Below are 21167 nucleotides of genomic sequence, written 5' to 3'. Positions count from 1 at the left end.
TGGCAAAGTGAATGAGAAGAGAATATTTGAAAATATAAATGACATAGACTGTATATATAAAAGATAGGTTATATAATAGGATTTAAAAACTCAAAAGTTATTAGGAATTATCCCTTTTGGAAAATAAAAAAAATTCGTTTTTCAATATTATATAGAATTGATTTTTTTTTTTCAAATCCCACATTACCTAAATATTTTAAAAAAGAATGAACGAAATTCATTGAACAAACGAAGGAAAGTTTTCATCAACTCGATCGAGTCAAATTTCGTTACAGCAACATCCTAGCATTAACACGAAATCACTATGTTCTGCGAAAACGAGCCAAATGTAATAGCGCAGAACCTGTTCTTCCCCCGACAATACTGCTCATCTTTTCTTCACGTTCGACAAGTTTTATGAATAGCGTGCGCGGTCTATTTATATCTTTAGTCTATGGTTGCGCATATATATTTTTGTATTATATCTTTGTTGATGATTTTATTTTTAATGTGTGAATTCGGTGAATTATTATTTTGCTTTTCTATTAATTTTCATTACTTGTATTTTTCGTATTCTTTATGTCCGTGTGTTTGCCATATCTGTAATTGGGCTCAGCCTGTTGAGATGTGTAAATAAATAAATTCAAAATCACATCGAGAAAAATGAGCGCAAAACATTTCCTTTTTACGGTTTTCTGCGTTTTTATCAAACTTGAATTATTTTGATCTTAATGAACCATAAATATTAAGGAAATTTAATTTTTACATTAAAAAAAAAAGTAGATTATCTCAAACAGTAGTATTAACCTCTCATTTCATTATTAGTTAGCGTAAAAAGCTATAAATCTACTGGGTAAAAAGAACCCCAAATGGGAATGGGAGGGTTAGATACTGTGAATTCCATAACCACAAGAGACTCAAAAACTTCTTATGTAACTTTGTGAAAAAATAATATATATATAAACACACACATACGCATTTCGCTTATAACGTTTTTCAAAAAACCATCATAAAAAACGTTGTAAGCGCGAAAAGCTTTGAACGGGAAATCTTAATGAGAGTTACTTTCAACTGTATATATACATATATATATATATGTATGTATACAGTATATACATATATATGAGAAATATACACATTATATATGTATGAAAAAGGTTTAAACTAAAATACATAAATCAGAGCAGATACAATAAACATTTATAATCGTGCATTGAAGTGACACGCTAAGTGTTGGGTGTAATTGAAATTCTCGAATTAAACAAAGAAAAGAAATTAAGATTATGTTTTTTTTCTCGGCGTTACATACCATTTGGGAAAAGAAAAAAAAAATCATTTTTTTTCCACATGCTCCATATGTGTATATGATAAAACCGCAGAGTAACCAAAATAATGTTTATATCCAAAAATATTTCTCTTGCACATACTTCTCCTCAAAATCTTTATTTTCGGGGTCGAATTTCTTTCTGGAAGTGTATTACTGAATTTCGCTCATATGAGACTCATACCACTAACCAATTTTTGTACATTGCCAAAAGAGTAAGGTGTGGAATATAAAAAAAAATTAAAAAGAAAAGATCCTCGATGTATTCGAATTACTTTCCCGCGAATTCTCTCATATCTCTTCTCTCTCTATGTACATAAAATAGTAGAATGCTTTCTTCGAAATCAGGCAAGTGTTCTTTAGATGGATGAAAGCTTTATGGAAGGGCAACTTAGAGAGGTGCTTTCTGGGAAACATTTTCTTCATATTTTTTTCCCTTCTCAATTCTGTAGATCTTTCATCTAGAGTTATTTGGGAAACACTCAACATCTCAGGGCTTAAGGTGGCCCATAAAGAAACATTCTCTTTCCCAGCCCTCCCTACATCCTTTCTACTTTATCACCATTACAGGAATCACTTGGTTCTTGACTTACCATTTCTTTTGCGTTCACTAACTTTAGATAAACTATTCTTTACAATATTTTATCCCGTTAAGTAGCTGCGTGATATAATAAGCATATTTTTTTACAGCCAAACTCGGTTATCACGAAAACTCGGCCGTAAGTGGTGATGTCTCGGCCGATTTCGACGGAGAATAATGTTAACGAACCTTTATTTTTTAACGTCTACGAAAAATATGTAATGACATATTTTTTTTCCAGCACTTTCCATTCCCCTTTTCTTGTGTTTTCGCAGGAAATTCTCAAAATTTGAGCTCAACACATTGATGGTGGTACTCCATGGTGTTTGATCATGTTGAACCCAAAAAAAAGCTGCCACGGAATACCAGTTGGAAACCCATGATCTAGAATATCGTCTCTAAACTAACGTCCGAAGAAACAGTAACAGTGAACTGTTATACGTTCATAAAAACTTTTTTTATGTACCAGGATAATTTTTCGCAGAACACTTGAGCAACTTCATAGTATTTTTCTCTGAATTTTTTGCAATATTTTCATATTTTTGCTTCTAAATTGAGCACAATTTCGGACAATCACGATTCGGGTAATTCCTCCTTCGGCGGAAAATGAGTTGCTCCGGAAATGTGTTTGTGTACCTCATAGTCTGCGCGAGTCCTTGGTGTTGTGTGTGAAGTTTGAGCTGCCATCTGAGTTTCAAATTATAAATGAAGTGAATTGATAGCATATTTCTACCGTTGTATGGCCTGCTGCTGCTCTCTTTGGCGAAATTTCTAAAAAAAAAAAATCACATTCTTTTTACAACTTATAATTTTCTGATGAAACGGAAAATGATATTCATGAACTTATCGAATTTCTGATGTTACTGTTTCTAAGTTGTTTAGTCATTTAGTCATCCAAGTGGTCTGATTTTTTTCTGAAATGACACACTATCTCCTTAAAATCCAAAATAAAGAAAGTGTTTTTTTTTTGGTAGCTCTCCAAGTTCCGGGATTTTTAAGGGTTCCATGGTGTTTGATCATGCGAACCCCCCAACAAAAAAAAAGCTCTCACGGAATCTTGAAAGTTCTGCGAAACACTATGAAATAACTACTCGATGATAACATTGATAGTCGAGGGCGTAGCGAAGGACTTAGGAGTTTGCCCCCCCCCCCCCGAAATGTGAGAAAATGACCGAAAAAAGGGAAAAAGATGGCCAAATCTATTGTTCTATCACTTTGGTTCCCCCCCCCCCACGAAAGAAATTTCTGGCTACGCCCCTGTTGATAGTACACTATATTTCAAGACAATATCTTAAAATCTTATGCTCAGTTAAACGATATCTCGGTGAAAAAAAACATTAAATCTTTCTTTCTCTTAAATCTGTTGCAACTGATAGAGACAGTAAATAAAAACCTTGTGACACACACACACACACCGGATCCAGCCAATTACACGTTTCAATTCGTCTAAGAACAAACGAAATCTTGAGAAAAGTCATAAAATTTCTCTGTTGAATTGACACAATCGAATTAATCAAAACCTTTCCAGACTGATCGTCATTGACATAAATTATTTTGATGGGAAAATAGCGGAGGTGCTTCTCTTTCTTTCTCTCATTAGAGAAGGGCATTTCTTCTCCACCCATTCTCTTGTCCTATTACTCATTTGCAATTGGCTACTATATAACTCGATACCACACAATTTGAAGGCGTTATCTGAGAATGAAATAAAACCTGATTGGACAAGAGTAAATCTCGTGACTATGTTTTTTCTAAGGATATAAGGCATTTATTATTATTTTTCTTAAGTTTCTTCCGAGGCGTCACGCATTGTCGGATTCAAACAAAACCATAAACAAAATAATAATACGAAATAAGGAGGAGGAGGAGACGATGAAATAAGAAAAAAAGATATTCAAACAAAGGATTCATTTACCTCTTCTTTTCTTTTCTATCACTTTTCTCCTCCGTCTTCAAGATGGGTTGGAGAATCCCCCTTTTATCTGATTTTAAGAAGGATGAGAAACCGGCAAGGTATGCGCGAGATAGATGTACATAATAGAAAGAATCGTCCAGAAGTCATCGGAAGCCCTTGGGAAGTTTGATTCAAGAAGATATTATTTCTTACCTCCCACGGGATATTTTTCCTTCGGACGTCGAAGAAAAGAACAAAAATTACTTTTATACCAGGAACGAAAGCGCGGCCATGTCCCAGACGTAAGCGCCTGGCGGTGCTGCTATCTCTACCCACACATATCTGTATGGAATTGGATACACAAGAGAAAAGTTATTGGTAACCTATTTCTCGTTTGCAGATACGAATGTCATTCCTTGATATATTTATGAGCTACAATATCGATCTAGAGCAGTGTTTCTTAACCGCCGGGCCGTGGCCCGATAAAGGGCCCCAACATCAGCCAAAACCGGACCGTGAGTTATTCACAGTTTTTTCCTCATTTATTTCCTATCAGTCGAGTGCATGACCGGGCCTTCCACTCTCGGAAATAGAAATCAACCGGGCCACGGGCTTCCAAACTTTGAGAAACTCTAAGAGAGAGATCTGGAGGACATATATACTACAATATTCGTATATACTACAGATCATAGGCGTACGCAGAATTTTCTCAGGGGGTTTCAATTATTTTTGTCTTCTCAATTTGGGGTTTTACGCTTTTTCCTGCAAAATAACACTATAATCTCGGCTTGGGGGGGGGGGGTGCTGCGTACGCCAATACTACAGACACAGTCAAACTCGGTTATAACGACATCGAAGGTTCCGCGAGATTTTGTCATGATAACTGAGGTGTCAGTATCTTTAAAACTGAGGTTGACGTTTTCAAGACTTTTTTCAGCGAAAGATATAATCAGAGTCAATCAAATACCGTGCATGAAATTTTTATTTCATTATGATTATGGTGGCCATATATATTTGATCGCTAAAAATAAGGGAAATTATAATAATTACTTGATATTTTATACAGTGCATACCTAGGTGTATCACTGTGTCTGAGTAATGTCGATACATTTTGTATAAAAGGTAGGAAAGAAATCTAAAGCGAATTCGTCACCTATTTCCCACGGATGTCGACTGCAAAATAATCAATGCTGATGCTACATGGGAAAATTGGACGAGATTGTTTTCGTGATACATTACGAAATTTGAACGCGGAGATAAAAGGCGAACATTAAGTGTAAGAGAAGGTAAATTAGACTCTTTCCACGTTTTTTTTTTTTTTTTTGATAACGGATCAAAGTGCAGTTTCAAAACTCTCTTCAACAGCTATGGTATAAACAATAACGGATGGAGGAAACGAATGATCATAACCTAATGGACATGGCATAACTCAATGATTATCTAACCGGGACCGAATAGCTGCCATGGGATATTTTAGGCGTGGTCACGGGGGAAAATCGAGTAAAACGGGAGGGAGGTATCACAGTTGATTCGAGGGGGCCACAGATATATATATTTTTTTAAAATCGTTAATGTGAAATATGGTGTGAAAAATGTTGACTACATTTAGAATCCAGTAGAACCACTCGTAGAACACTTACAAAAAGGAAGCTGATAGGTAATTATTCAGGGGTTCCGAAAATTCACCTTAAATTTTTTGTGAAATTTAAATTCATTCAGATATCAATTTATCAAATAGGAAGGGTGACGCTGCTAGCTTTGGGGGTGCCTAGTTAACACGGGGGAAGGGGACATAATCGGAGAAACACAAGTCTGAGAAACACTGGTTTAGTTCATTGTTAAACTTCTTTTTTTACTCGCGTGCATCTTCAGATTCCTGTATAGCAAGATTCATGACAAGAGTGGGGGTGGGGGGTCTAGAGGGCCATCTTGTACCGACTAAATAAAACTGCATATCTTATTATTCTGAAAGGGGGAGTACGTGTACTTTATTTTATTGCTACAATGCCGTTTCTAAAAAGAGGGAATCGCCAATCTTTGTTAGTGGCATCGTTATGATCTGGCGACATAATTGTGTGCCTGTTTAGTGCTTCGAGGAGCCGTCCGTGGAGCTGTGATTAAAAGATGACTGGGCAAAGGAGCCACAATTTTAAAAAGTTGAGGAAGCACTAGTACAAGGTCCAGGGAAGCAGAAAGAATCCCTGCTATATAGAGTTATCGATCAGAAAATTGCGTTGGTGTTGTAATAAAATTGTAGGATTGTTTGATTTCGTAATTATAAATTTAATTAGAATTAAAATATTTTAAGCCTACCCATGGGCTACCCGTCTCACCTTGGAAAACCGGCTATGGTAACTTTATCATAGAAGAACCAATGTCTTAGCAGCTTGAATTTTTGTTTATTGTTGTTTTTTTTTTTGGAAGAATATTTCTCGACATAATTAAATGTCCATCGGTGAAACTAATATCAACATAAGGAGTTTCCTCATTCTCATTGAATTATAATTTTAAAATCTCTCAAAAACGTGAGAAATGAAGATACCATCCAACCTTAAGTACGTAACATTTTAATTTAAAAGGCAAAAATTCCTATCAGATATCATCATCCTGAAATCGAAGAATACTCATCCGATAGGATAAATATTCATCTCCGTCCTTGGAATTCCTTTACGAAAATTCAGCCCCGCGGAGAAGAGGCAATTTAAGCCCCTTCAAACGAGAAGAATTTCTCGGCTATCTCTTGCCGATATTATGAATGAATGGTTCAAAAGCGGAAAACGGAAGACAAGGCTAAGCGGGTACATAATAAGAGACCAACCACGACGACATACAAAACTCCTGGTGATAAAGAATTAATTAAAAATCTCCTAAAACCTTCATCATCCTCGAGTGTGCACATCATGTGACTCATGTCCTTTTTAAGAAAGATATTCGCGTTGCATCATGCGAGTATAAGAACATGGTTTAGTTTGAAAATTATCCAACGAATATATAATTGTGTACTCACGAAATGAACGGAGAGAAAGAACTAGAGAGAGAGAGAGCACATCATGACGACAGATAGCGATTGGGTCATGAATGTTAATAGTGTTATTTCTAGCCGCAAGGACGCTATTTACCCCCGGTTTAATCGCACGCTTATTATTAGTATTTGTCTCATTAGCTTTTGATTTGGGATCGACGAGTTATATGACGGGTTTGATAATCGTCTCATTTATAGAAGGAGTGGTTACACGGATCATTAGCCAGTTCCTTCCGCTGCACCTCTAAATATCAGAATCATATATTTTATTGAATCCTTTTCAATGACGGGGCAGGGACGTACTAAATGTCATTGATTCTCTGCACAGGTGAACACTCCTGGACGAATATTTTTCATTGTAATTAGAACTCAGATGAACACTTCTAAGTTTCTACACAGATTTCTATAAGTAGATATAAAGGGTCAAAACGCACAAGTCCGTTTCAACTCAAATAAGTAGTGAACCGTTGTTTATAGAATCATACGTTTAATTAGAAAAAACTAATTCAAATAATGTACTCATTTTAAATACATGAATCATTTATTTTATTAGAAGCCGAAAACGAAGTGCAAATTTCTAAAACGCGTTCTACCCGAAATTTACTGTTTTTCCAAAACTTTTCTGCATTTTTAAAAATTTAATATCTCAGTGAATATTACACTTAGAAACATGGATTTTTTTTGTTGGCATCAAAAGAGTGAGGGAAACAATCTTTTAATTGGGTTTTTGATAACAGAGTGGACGTAAAAAATTTAATTGTTTTGTATTTTAATGACTATACAACCCCCTGCAACATGAATGACTTATCTGAGTTTCAGACGCTATTTGGATACTATTCTAATTGAAAGTATGCCTCTATGATCACAACGGTTCACCAGTAAAATGCGGTGCGTGCTGGAAGCTATGCACCATGTATGAGATGCTCAGCTAAACAATCACCCTGTTTTTCAACTTTCAGTTAGAAAGTTGTTACCCTATCTCTACCGAGCCCCTCCCTCACAATAAATAAATAAAAGTAAATAAATGAAGAATTCATATATCTATAAGAGCAATATTCACACCGAGGTATTGTTGCTCACTAAAAGTTTAGAGGCATTTAAGAATTTAGCAAAGTTTTTATAAACTGTGCCATCAAAGATTAAATTCTTTGAATTTTCACTCTTGTGGCGCTGCTTATTTAAGCCGAACCGATATTATATTTTTACAGAAGTTTATTTTTTGATAGCAATAGAGTATTGCTTTCAAATGTGTATAAATACTCGTGCTGTGACCTCACGATTTACTTTTGCCTTTCTTTGTTATATAGTGACCCGCGGAACATTTACAAGTCACTTGAGTCTCCTGCAATACAGTTTCGGTGCATTTGAGCACCCCGCGGCATGTTTACAGATAATTTAAGTGACTGAATTAAGTTGCCTGCTACATAAAGACACGCTTTCATATCAGTGAAGTGGCCAGCTCGCTCCTGAACAAAGTTGCAACTAGATACTTCGTCTACCGGGGCAAACCGGAATTTAGGCGCCTATTGCATGTAGAGGAACCAGTTAAAGGATGAATTCGGTACCCCTCCTAGTTCAGCGCCCGGGGAACCAAACCCGCCCTAGTTGCGGCCCTGCTCCTGAAGTTTGAACACTCCTGAACATAGTTTCCCAAACTTTTTGTTCCATCGCTGCCTTCCTCAGAAATTTTTTTTCTCTCAATGATCCCCGATTCAAGCGGACTCCAAGACCCTATGTTATAATCGTAGCTCTTCTATCCCCCCCCCCCCCCCCGGACCATTCCATCGCCCACCAGAGGCGATGGTCACTGCTCTAGAAGTTTCATAGCCTTTTGAAAGATAGTTCGGCGGTAGACACCAAAGAGCAGGTAAACACAGACAGAAAAGTGAAGTATAATTCTGAACCATAAATCCAATTTATGCCTGGAAAACAAAAGAATTACGTACACGAATAACATAAAAAATAAAGTTCACCAAAAATATCTACCAAATTTAAAAAAGAAACCGATGCTACAATGATTCCTCGCGCTATTCGTATCAGAAATCAATCGAATGTTGCAATAAAAATAATAATCACGGTGATTTACCAGAAAAAAACAAAAATCTTTTCTCCAGATCATATCTATCTCATCATTGGCTTCGTTGTCCATAGTAGTCGGATACAAAAAAAAACCACTTTATTTTTCCTATCTTTACATTATTGTTTCAGTTTCGAATTCTGCTTTTCAACGAACAATTTCCCGTTATCCATCCGCAAAACTATAATAATTGTTAAGGATTTTTGCCAGGTTTTTTATACCAGGAAATTTTATTTTTCTCGTAAAAAAAAAAAAAAAAAGGAAAAGTAAGGTCTCCAACAAAAATTTTCAACAGTTTCTCCTGGTTCTTTTCCTTCTCCATCTTTTCCTTCAAGGATAAGGAGGAGAAAGAAAAAATAAAAAAACCCACAGATTCCTGGTCTTTTGCCGTCAGCTATTATCTGGTATTATCCCTTAATGGTTTTCTTTTTCCGTCCTTTTCTTATATATTTCTTCTTGTTTTTTCATCTTCTTCTTCCATCTTTCTTCTTCTTTCATTTACGTCCTTTTTTCTTATTTTCTTCAAGATAGTCCCTATTTTTTTTTCGGTCTTATTTCTGGCGCTCTGCCTTGACTAATCCTTGACGAGGATTGGGTTGTTTCAAACACGTGATGTGATGTGTGTGTGTGTACGCTCCAAGTTCTCTACTCTCTCTCTTCAATAAGAAGCTTGTCTCAAGAAACAGTAAAAAAAAACGAGAGCAGCTCTCTCCGCTCTCTCTCTGGTGTTTGCTTTTGAGATTTGGGCTTCGAAGCTCGAAAATGTGTTTTTCTTTCCGTAACTTGTCGTAGTCTTATATACGTCTTTTTTTTTTTTTTAATTTTGTACTACCATCACATATGTATAAAGTAGAAAGAAAAAGACCTCCCCGAGAAAAAAAAAATAACAAGTATAAGGTGGGGTCCTTGGCTCTTGATAAGGATTTCTAGTAATCCTCGCAAGAATTCTACCATTTTTATTTTTTTTTGTTTTCATACTTTACGCTTTCTTAAGTTTATAGCCGTACTAAACAAGGGTGGAAATGGTAGGTAGGGTAGAAAAAAAAAAAAAAAGGGACCTAGTATAGAGAGTCTAGAATAACAGGTTGGTGGAAATGGGCTGTTATACGCATAAAGAATATAACATTCGTGGTTGAGGAGGCTTCAGAAAATGCCCACGTTCCACACGTAGATAGAGTATAAGGGGAGGTATATAAGCTTTTTCTTTTTCGGTTCGGCCATTATGTCACTGACAGGCAGAGGTGTAAAGGAGCGATGTACGACCTACTAAGAGATCAGAATTAATCCCACTTGATAGCACAGGGTCCAACAAAACTTCCCTTTTCCCCTTAACTGAAAATAAATATATATATATATTTTTTTTGCTTGCCTTGCTCTCTCTTTTCAAAGAATTTGCTGGTGGCGTCGGTGGTGATTCATCATCATCTTGTTGACGATAAACGTCTTTTTAATGCGGTTGGATTATTTTAGAGTGTTTTTAAGGTGGTTTCCAAAGACAGGAACAAAAAAAAAAATAACATACCACTGAAACAACATGGCTGGGAGAGCCATTACATTAGTAACTTAGTCTTGACTGACTGTATGACTGAAATAGAGGGATGATTAAAAAAAAATCCGGTAGAAAAACAACCGTTTTTCATGCTATATAATTTTTTATGAGCTCTTGTCAGACATATACGTTCTGGTAGAAGATATTGAAGAAAAAAACATCATAAGAAATTAATGTCTTACATTAATAATGTGTATTTAATGCTCTTCCATCTTATAGCAGGAATGCATATTTGATTTGACTGATGGGAATTTTAAAGATTCAGGCTTTAACAAGATGCTTTCTAACGAGATGATTCACATTACAGTTGCTAAATTTTCGGTGGCGGTAATCAATCCCGTTTTTTTTTTGACTATTTTAAGAGAATGTAGAATTGGTTTTCTATATTCTCTTCAAACAAAGCCGTGAACGTCCGGGGGGGGGGGGGGTGTCGCCTCTAAATGGGTCTGTGATATGTGTTTCAGAACAAAGCAGAAGTTTGTGGCTCAGTGTTATATCTCGGCTTTATTTTATGTCTTATGTCTCAGCTATACAAAAAACATTTTCATTGAAATTCGTAATAAATTCACATTTTTTTTTTCAGTAGCAATTTATGACAGTGGTTCTCAAACTGCGTCTCCTATGCTCAATTTATGTCTCATCTGACGCTCCACAGAATAGTTTTTTTAGCTATTTTCGCTTATGAAAGAGCGAAAATATCCGCCACTCCATAGCGTAAACAGGCACACAAATAAATATCTGCAGCTCGTCAGGACGCACACTTTGAGAAACACTGATTTATACTGACATAAGAAAACTGGTGATGATTTTTCATCAAATTATGGGTATCCTGGGTGATAGGAAGTTTCGAAACTCGTTTAAAGACTGAGTAATTTCCGACTTTTACATTGCATTCTTAGTTTCTTCATTTTTGAAGTGGAACTTCTTTTACCGTAGGTAGACGTCTCACAAGAAAAGGTAGCGTCACAAAAAGTGAAAAGTAATTTCTTCACATCAAAAAAATTTCATGTAAAATTTTATTGAGGGTGGAAAAAGAAATTTCGAAACATGAATTGAAAGTTGTGAAAATTCTCTAATTGCCAAAATAATTTCAAAAAATGTAAATTATTAATAGTGAATAAAAAAAATTGAGTTCATTCTATTTGTGTGCAGTACAAAAATGGCAACTTTCGTTGAAAATTCGTCATCACAGTGATAAAAAATTTGTCAAAACATAGTGATATTATATATTCAATATCTCGATAAATATTGCATTTAAAAATATGAATTTTTTTGCAAACGAGTGGAATCTTCATTTCAATAATTGGAAATTGTAGAACACGGGAACTATATAAAAAGTTAATTTCCTTATTTTTTTTTTATGTGTAGAACCCCTCCAATAAACTTTGAGATTTTAAGCAACTGCACGTCCTTTAGAAACATTTTCTAATGGATGTTTCTCCGAAGTCAGCGTTTGCGAAGATATATGCTGTGCAAATGATTTTAGATGGTCTGTATAGTTTAACAAATTTGAAGTTTCTGGGACTCTTTCATGTAGAATGCTTTCCAAGACAAGCGACTCTATTACTTATCTAAAAATATATTTCTAGTCACTAATAGAGATATTTGTAGAAAGAAATTATCCTCGTGAGTTTTATACAAATTTTATATGTGGATACGTAACAAACGAGTGGAAAAGTTCATTTAACAATATTTACTGCAATTATAGTTTCTTTTTGTTTTTTAGCTACCAAAATAACTAAATCGAGTATTCGGTATTTCCTTTTTTGTCGCCTTTCCTACCGAAATTACAATTATTATTTTTTTTCTCGATTTCTCGTAACGTCGGGGGCACCGGCTAAATGAACAGTGGACACGCCTAGCGGAAAAACAGCAGTTCCTCTCTCTAACCTCCTTCAAACCTGCAACCCATCTCAGACAAGAGCTTTTAACATTAGTTAGCCCGCAAATAAATTCATAAGCACGAACTAAATATTGCGTTCACATACTTCCCAAGCTAAGCTCACTTAGTGTCAGAATTATTTTTTTTCTTTTCCTTTTCTCTTGCCCCTCCTCCATTTCCTAAGCTACAGAAAAAAAAGGGTGAAAAATATGTATTTAAAAAAAAAAAAGCGAGTGCCAAAGAGCATATACTGCAGCTACAACTACAACCACTCACTTACGAATCCGCACGTCACGAGAAGTCACGGAACCGTTCCTTTCGGGCCTGTGTCTTGACGTCTCAATTTTTTTCGGACACCCGTCACGCAGGAAGGGACAGCGATGGTCACGCTCGTCCGACGTGACTAGTTATTATTATTATTATTACTACTTCTCTCTCATACTGCCCATATACACACCGACAACCGCTTTCCAAGTTCTCCAAAGTTCACCCTAAAACATTTTTTTTTCTAACCCGAGGAAAACCGGTTAAAAGCAAAAAAATAAAAAATAAAATAAAAATTTAAAAAAAAATAATAAAAAATTCCACTGAAAACAAAGCAAAATCGTGATCGAAAATCCTTGCAACGAACCCCCTACGTAATCCTCGGCGTTACGCTCCGTCCATATTAAGTCACTTAATTTGTGCCTCTGACTAGTGTGTAGTGGACAAGCGTTTCCATTTCTTATTAAACTCGAATCACACAATGTCTGCACAAAAATTTCCCGGAGTGCACGGGTGCAATTTTTTTTTTAAAAATCTGACACAGTCCAGGCATCTATTACAATTCTCTTTACGTCAAAAGCAGAACCAAATCCAACTACTGTACTTATTTCTATAATTTGATTTTTTTTTTAAATAAAAGAAAAATACAATTAAGAATTTTAATAGATAGGGTGCGTGTGGATACCCAACGCTATCTGATATTTGGCGAGTAAATGTGGCATAAATACTGACGAATGAATGATAGACCAATTTCGGACCCAAAAATTTTGACACCGCTTCTTTGTTCGCCATGATAAATAGTAATAGAGTGAGGCGCTAATTCTGGGTGATGTGTTACGGTTGGAAGGCCTTTAATGATAAGTAATCGTCACGGACGTCCCATATTTTTGCTGGAAGGGCCGATTTTTTCCAGGGTATTGGTGTCTTGGGGTGGAGCAATCGCTTCCACCGCCTTCTTCCTTTAGGCTGGGGCTGGGCCATGGGCCCACAGTGCACTACGCTCTACCGAAGATCCATGTCAGTTGAATGCACTGAGTCAGCACCTCCTAGAGATAGATCTCTATCTCTAGGAGGTACTGACTGAGTCATTATGAGTATTCAGTCTATCATCAATGTAACTAGTGATCTACTACCGATCTTTGGTAAGATATATACCTATTTCCTGCACACTTTCACTCACGCGTCCCAATTTCGTAGAATCAGAATCAGGGAGATTTTTTGCATGCATTCCGAACCGAAATCGTCATTCAAGAAACACATTCGAATTAAGGCCTTAACTAGGATTTTTGCCTTCCGCTGCAAACATTATTTTGCCGCCCCCCCCATAACTTTAAAATTCGATAATTTTATAACGGTGTTCTTTGTTCCCGCCTAAAATTTCCGCCTAAATTTTTTCCGCACGGGGCAGTTGTCCCCTCTAGTTCCGGCCTTGATAAAGATTCGTGCTGCCAGCTATCGAATAAAAACAGAACTATCTATTGTAGTTCTGGAAGTAAAATCGGTTTTTAGTTTGAAACTGATATAAAAAATGAACAATATATAGTGTACATCGATATACTGTATGTATTTTTTATTTTATGTTGTATAATGTAAATTTTATACGTTAGAATACCGGTTGATTTGTTTTTATGTCTGCCGCAAAACTTTAGCTATTAAATTTTATTGTTATATATTCTGTTGTAAATTATTGAGTTCAAAAAATATATAACTTTTGGTGCACCAAAGAAACATACGTAAATAGTTAAAATAAATGAATAATAGGATTATTTAGGGTGTATATTTTTTTAATTTTTGGAAGATGGCAAGAGAGGTATTAGTATAACAATAATATGATAGTTTTACTCACCAGAAAAAAAAAAACCATAGGACTTTTGCTGCCACCTATCGAATAAAAGAACTATCCCTTAAAATACTGGAAATAAAACTGGTTGTACGTTTAAAACCGGTGTGCAGCGTCAAAATGAACTACATATGGTATACCATATATTTTTATAAATGAATTTATGAGATTATGATATCGATAATTGTGTTAATTTCGATACACACACTGGAATAAATTTTATGTGTCATAATACCAGTTGCTATGTTTTATGTTTTCCGCAGAATTTCATCAATTACTCTTTTAGTGTGTTTTATGTACTGAATTACAATAATTATAAATATTTTAGCGTTATTTTTATGGTACGAAGGGCTGCTCTGTTTGATTCTAGAACATACTTTTCCCCCTCGCAAAAAAAAAGTGCAGCTTCTGTGAATTATGTAGTGGCTTTAAGAACTGGCCAAAATGTTTCGTGGACCGGCGGGATATTCCTGCGGACGAACGGTTGAATAACGCTGCACTACCTAATTACCAATTATCACTGGAACGTAATATGAGTAATGTTACTTTAATTTCAAGGAAAAAAACTGTTCAACAACAACATTTAAATAACATAAACAACTGTATTATATGGATAAGCAACCAAAATCCATCCGCTTGATATTGGAACGTCGAAACCAGTAATAACTAGTGACGCGATACAACTATTCTAACAACGGAACAGTTATATTAGAATGATGGATCGCAATCATATAAAGCCGAATTCTCTGTCTTCTCTCTCTCACTCCCCTCTTCACATCTTTCCATTACAAATGAGACGCTTCAATCAGGCCCCTGTCAGAAACACGGTCTAGGATTTCGAGTACGGACTGAATAAGGCCAGAACGCGACTAACTACAGACACGAAATTTGAAGACCTCGAATTAGTTTAGGTCTGATCAAACGCATATGACAGTCCGATTTCTCCACCCCCTACGTACACATACTGTATATATTCAGTGGGCAACTTGCAAGATTCTACAATCGAAGCGATTGGTGGTGCCGGCTTTGAAAGCGTTGTGCCTTCAGTTATTAGGCTACAACAGGCAATGGATTGAAGTCTTTGTATTATATGCATGATGAATTATTATATCTTCCGAATTCAGCCATTAATAATGTGCCCTAAGGAATATACATGTGACCTTACTTACTGAGCCGGTTTGTTTCTCTGCGAAGAGAATTGATGGAAAACGCTTAATTTGTTGAAGGTTCATGTAAGATGGGCATCAACGGAAGCTTTTATTCATGCAAGACTGAATTTTCGCCAATCATTAAATACGAATGCCGAAGAAGATTTGAAAATATATAAAAAGGTAGTGTATTGCCACTATGATGACAGTTAGGGGATTTTGTACGTGCAGTAAAGTAACTCAACTTAGTAATAAGGGTGAGAAAGATACCACGAAATTTTGTCCTTATAGCCGATGTTGACTTTTTCAATACCCTTTGCGAAAAATATAATCACATAGTTACCAACTTTGCAGAATGAGAATTAGAAGAGATTTTTGCGTGGATCCAAATTATGAATAAGAACAATTATGAAAGGGATTTTTGAAAAACAGGGATTTAAGGATTTTTCTCGGATCATAGGAATTTTTCCCGCCTTAAAAAAAATGCGTCATTATATCCGAGAAATGAAAATTTTCATTTCAACCCGGACTCTACTTCGTATGGAATTCAAGTTATTTAAAGGGGGAATTCTTCAAATCAGTAGAAAAAAGCTAAAAGAAAAACAAAAAAAATTACCTGGATTGTACTTTGAATGGAATTTCAGTAGCGAAAGGATGCGTACGGTATAAATTAAATTTGTTGTAATAAATTTATACAACGCATAACTGAAATATTCCAAAATTTTTAAAATGGAATTGTTCGTGTCATGAAAATGATAATTACATGGATGAATAACTGTTCGTAGCGAAATATTCAGCCGTACTTGGAAGGAATGTGCTTGAATCGAAAGAAATGGTGAATCCAATGTTGGTACAAGAATCATGAGGGATACTGTTCACCAGAGCGGATATAATCAAGGAAGCATCAGCAGTAAGTATACAGAGTTGGAATAGTGCGCCTCACGTTGTTTAATATGGAAAAAAAATGGCATTACATTACATAATGCCCATCGATATCTTTACCCCATATTTCAAGATAAACAAGGCAGTTTCTAGAAATAAGATATTTGCCAAGTTATGGTGAGTTTGGCATTAACGAGGCAAAAAAAATGTCCGTTTCCAAATAATTTTTTTTTTGCTTCAAATAATAATTTTTGTAATTATTTTTGACATAACATATGTAGACAAGGAATTCTTCAAACTTTTCATGTTTGTTACTTAAATGAATATGTTTTATTCATGAAAATTTGTCGGAAGAAATGCGCTTGAATGCTTGGCCTATATGCTTTTCCCATCAGTTAATCTTGATCACGGCAACTTTTAATTATGAATTTTCCAATTAAAAAAATAAATTGAAAGAGAGTAAATGGAAAAAGAATACCAATGGACTATAACGTATTTATAATACTGCGCAAAAAATATAAATTTTTATATAATCTGATTTTAAAACATTTGAGGAAAAAAACAACTAAAATAACTAATGAACTAGTAGCATACAGACTAAAAAACATGCCACCATAAACAGAACTTCACAAAGCACCAAGTAAAAAAGAAATGGTAAATTCTTCTTTTAATCTTTGCGAATAAAAAATATCTTTCATTAATCGAACAAAAAAAAAGGTCTAAATTGAATTACACTAGCTTAATCTGATGCATTCATTATCTTTTGAAGTTGGTAATTGAATTATTTAATTAAGCTTCATTTTAATGAATTTTCTCCATAAAGCATGGCACCTAAAGAATATAATATCATAAAGAGAGAGAGAGAGAGAGAGAATATATATATATATATTTCAAAGTGATTGCGATGCGTACGATATGCACGTGTGCTGTATATTACATTTAGATACAGAGCCGAGATATGAAAAATCATTTAAGAAAAAAAAATTCATTGACAATCGAGACTAATTAAATTGAGTGCAACGAGTTAGTCTATTGTACTGAATTCTAACGAGGCAAAAAAATATTTTTATACAATTCTCAGATTAATCATCAATTCATGGATTACCCAGTCGATGTTTCTAAAAATTTTTCAGCGTCTGTGTTTGTCGCTAACAAACTCACTTCGGTATGAATTGGGAATTGACAAAGCTTCCGTATAATTCTGTGCTCAGATGGCAAAATGTTATAAGTCAATTTTTTTTGAATTTCACGATGGGGAATTTGTAAATAATATTTTGCCAATATGCGAAACTATGACTTTTTGACTTATTACAATTTACCGTTTCGTCATAATCTAAAAGAGAAAGATTAAATTTTGCCACCTTCGAAAATTTTAAAGAACGAGGCTCCGTCCGAATGCGAGCAACTAAGTTTTTTGGGAAAGTGACTTATTTTGCCATCTGAGCACAGAATTTTTCTTTTAACGCTGTGTTTCATGCAAGTATTCTGATTAATTTGGAACTGAAAACATTCTTGAATATATTCGAACTGACAAACTAACTTACCCTTTTCGATAACTATTTTCATGTAGTATAGAAGATTTATGCAAGAGAATCGTCACTAGAATTGATTATTTATTCAGATGGAGCAGGGAAAGTTCTTCAAGTCTGTGAAAGTACCATCATCAAATATCTTGTTTCTACATGTAGATTTTAACCTGAGGAAAAATGAAAAAAAATTAGTTAATTAATTAATACAATTTGAATATGCAAAATTAAACTTACAACGAAAAAAAGTCACGTTGAAAATAAACAAAAACAAATAGCATACAGTAAAACCTAGAATAAAGATTGATTTCATCAATTTGCATTGCATTCAATATTATTCAAAAAAAATTCGTAATTTTTATAGAAATTGTTTCAATTTTAAAACAAGTACGATCATAGTGATGACAAGTACTAGCAAATATCACAATTTTTTTTACAAAAAAAAAAAAACCCCTGAAAGTTATGCAATACTATTGTCTGATATACATCCAAACTCGATTGTACCTGCACCTCGGCTATAACGTCAATAATTGACGGTCGTTGCTGATTCACATAGAGAATAATGTTAATGAGTCTTGTTTATAACGTCAATGAAAACGCAACGACCCTGGGGATACAATCGTATCTTTTTTCTCCGTTTTTAAGGCGTTTTTCGCCAGAATTTGAGCTCATCACATTGAAGGAATGTTCACCTATTGTTCTATTGATATCTAACGATAGAAAAAGAATTTATTATACGTTTGGCGATCAAATTGCTTATTGGTATGACCCGTATACGATATATGCCTGTGATTTTCCCGTAACTTCGCTCGACTTTTTTTTAACATAAAAAAATGTCCTGCTTTTCAATGAAGTTTACTTATATTCCCAATCTTCATTAAAATCGGGGATGGAGATAATTTTCATAATTGATTTAAAATTTGAATTATAATCAAAAAATATCGCTGTATTGAAATATTCATCTCACATAATTTTCACTTTTTTTTTCGTGAAATAAATTTTAAATCACTGCAGACTCGCTGTAACATTGAATTGCCTGATAAAGGCTAAGTATAAGCGAACATTGGCGATTTCGGCGAGAACTGGTGACATTTTTGGCGATATTTTTTCGGGATTTTGCTAACAGTTGGTGACAATTCTTGGCGATTTAAATGACAATCGGCGATCATTGTTGGAGCGATTTTGGTGACAACTGGCAATATATTTTGCCAGAATTATCGGTTTCACGCATTTTCCTCGCTAAAAATGGTCGCTAATCGTAACCACATGACAACTTCATATTTTTGATAACATCTAATTATGTTCCTTTCGGATTTGAAATGGTCTTGAAACTTCACCATCAGTTATAACGACAAAATTTCGTGGAATCCTGATATTAAATCAGTATTTCCATCACAAAGCTTCATACCGGAACTAGACGTTTTTTGTTTAAACTTAGTTTCCAATAATGATTTAGAGATAAATAAGTTAATTATATATACAAAAGAAAAAAATGCAACTTGAAGGGGGAAAAAATATTTACAAAATTTATGGATGAGAAAAGAAAACACTTGTTTTTTATCCGTTTCAACACGAATCCGAAGATCGATATTAAAAAAAAAAAGTGTAATTATTTGGTAACCCATACCATAAAAAAAACTTCTTATCTTAGCTTGTCCCACCCACAATAATATGACGAGCCTAGCGATCGCTCAACGTTATCGCCAACATTATCAACATGTAAAAAAAAAAGAATATAACAATATTAATAACAAAAAAGCACAAAAACAAAAACGCGTTCGTTAAAACTGGCAATCAGTTTTGCTACTACCAAAAGGAGTAGCGATTATTTTTTCAGATATTTTATCTATATCTAATTGCGCATCAACACGACCAAAAAACATCTCATTAGCTATAGCGTTGACGGCTATACACACGGATGTGCTGGTATAGTTCTCAGGTTGATTTTTTTTTTTTTGGAAAGATCATTCAATGATAGCAGAGTATGTTCAGTCTATGCCAAAAAAGAAAAGGATATGGTAAGTTTAGAGACTAGAAAAAAAAGTAATGAAAATGGAGGGTAGAGGAGAGAACATCTCTCTGATAGACAGTGTTTTTTTAATAGCTCCCAGCGTTGAAAACAATGAGCTAACACTAAGCAGTACCTTTCAGTACAAAGTGAATTTATCTCTCCTGACTTTCAGCAAAGAAGAGTGAAAAAAGCCATGCTTTTTTTATATGGAGAGGTTGAAAAGAGAAAAAAAAAGCTAACGATCGGGAAGGAAGAGAAATAATAATGTTCAAAAAAAAAAACCTACATAAAGCCACACACAGACATTTTGAACACAATCGCTACCGTTTCGTACTTTTTTTTAAAAAAGAAACTCATGCGGCTGATGAAAAGCAGATAAAAGAGAGAGAGAGGCTAATAAATACCTGGTTACCCCCCGAATCAGCAGGAAAACCCGCTGACATGTGCTCGAATAGGCGAATGATAATTACCGGTTAGTTAAGGCACTCAAAATTAATCAAACTAGTGGTTTCGCTTCCATAGACAGGGTTATACAATTAATAATACCACGCTTCGGCGATTGTAGCGGCTATAGTGGTTTGGTGGATGAACGGAAACTGAAGAATCAACATGAATTTGTCAGTCTGACAAATAAGAATCGAAGAGGGGGGGGGGGGATTCCTATGGTGGTCGTAATTTTTGTGAAACAATAAGAAAGAAAGAAACACGTTTTCCTTGAAAACTGTTCTCCTAAGTTATTTACAATTGTCGTATACATCGTCGTTACATCGTATTTTTGGATTAGGAATCTTTTCAAGTTTATGCCATTACATCTCTGTCACTAGTATAACTGTTCGATCAGTTGTACTATTATTTAGATTACACTAAGTCCAATTTGGTTATTTCGAAGTCCAAAGTCACTGGAACAAAAACTCGAATTATCCAAAAAATTCGAACCATAAAATTAATTTTTCTTGGATCTGTAAAATGACTGCAAATTGCAACATAATCACCAACATTCACATAGGATAATAATTACCCGTTATGTTATAATCTCTTATCAAGAGTCACGAAACTGTTTTAAAAATTTTAATAGTTTATAATTATAATAATTGATATTAGCTGTTACATTATTCCACTGTTCTGGAATTAGCATCACTGCAGAATTTCTTGACCATGTTCAAAGCCTCATTTATGTGGAAGCAATTCA

General features: G+C 34.8%; 1 protein-coding gene across 1 annotated transcript in view; it reads right to left on the bottom strand.

The window, feature by feature from the left end:
- The window catches only part of LOC149078668 (plexin-B-like), a 242442-nt gene that overhangs the window by 74916 nt on the left and 146359 nt on the right, over positions 1-21167 (bottom strand). Inside the window, exon 3 of the mRNA XM_089240809.1 lies at positions 17986-18137. The gene's annotated coding sequence lies outside the window, so the exon portion shown is untranslated. The remainder of the gene's footprint in view (positions 1-17985; positions 18138-21167) is intronic.

Source organism: Pholcus phalangioides, unplaced genomic scaffold (assembly GCF_987345545.1).
Source record: "Pholcus phalangioides strain wild (caught in Gottingen) unplaced genomic scaffold, Ppha-v1.0 ptg000013l_1, whole genome shotgun sequence".
Lineage (NCBI taxonomy): Eukaryota > Metazoa > Arthropoda > Arachnida > Araneae > Pholcidae > Pholcus > Pholcus phalangioides.
The sequence above is the reverse complement of the archived record's forward strand: the minus strand, read 5'-3'. Positions and strand labels throughout refer to the sequence as shown.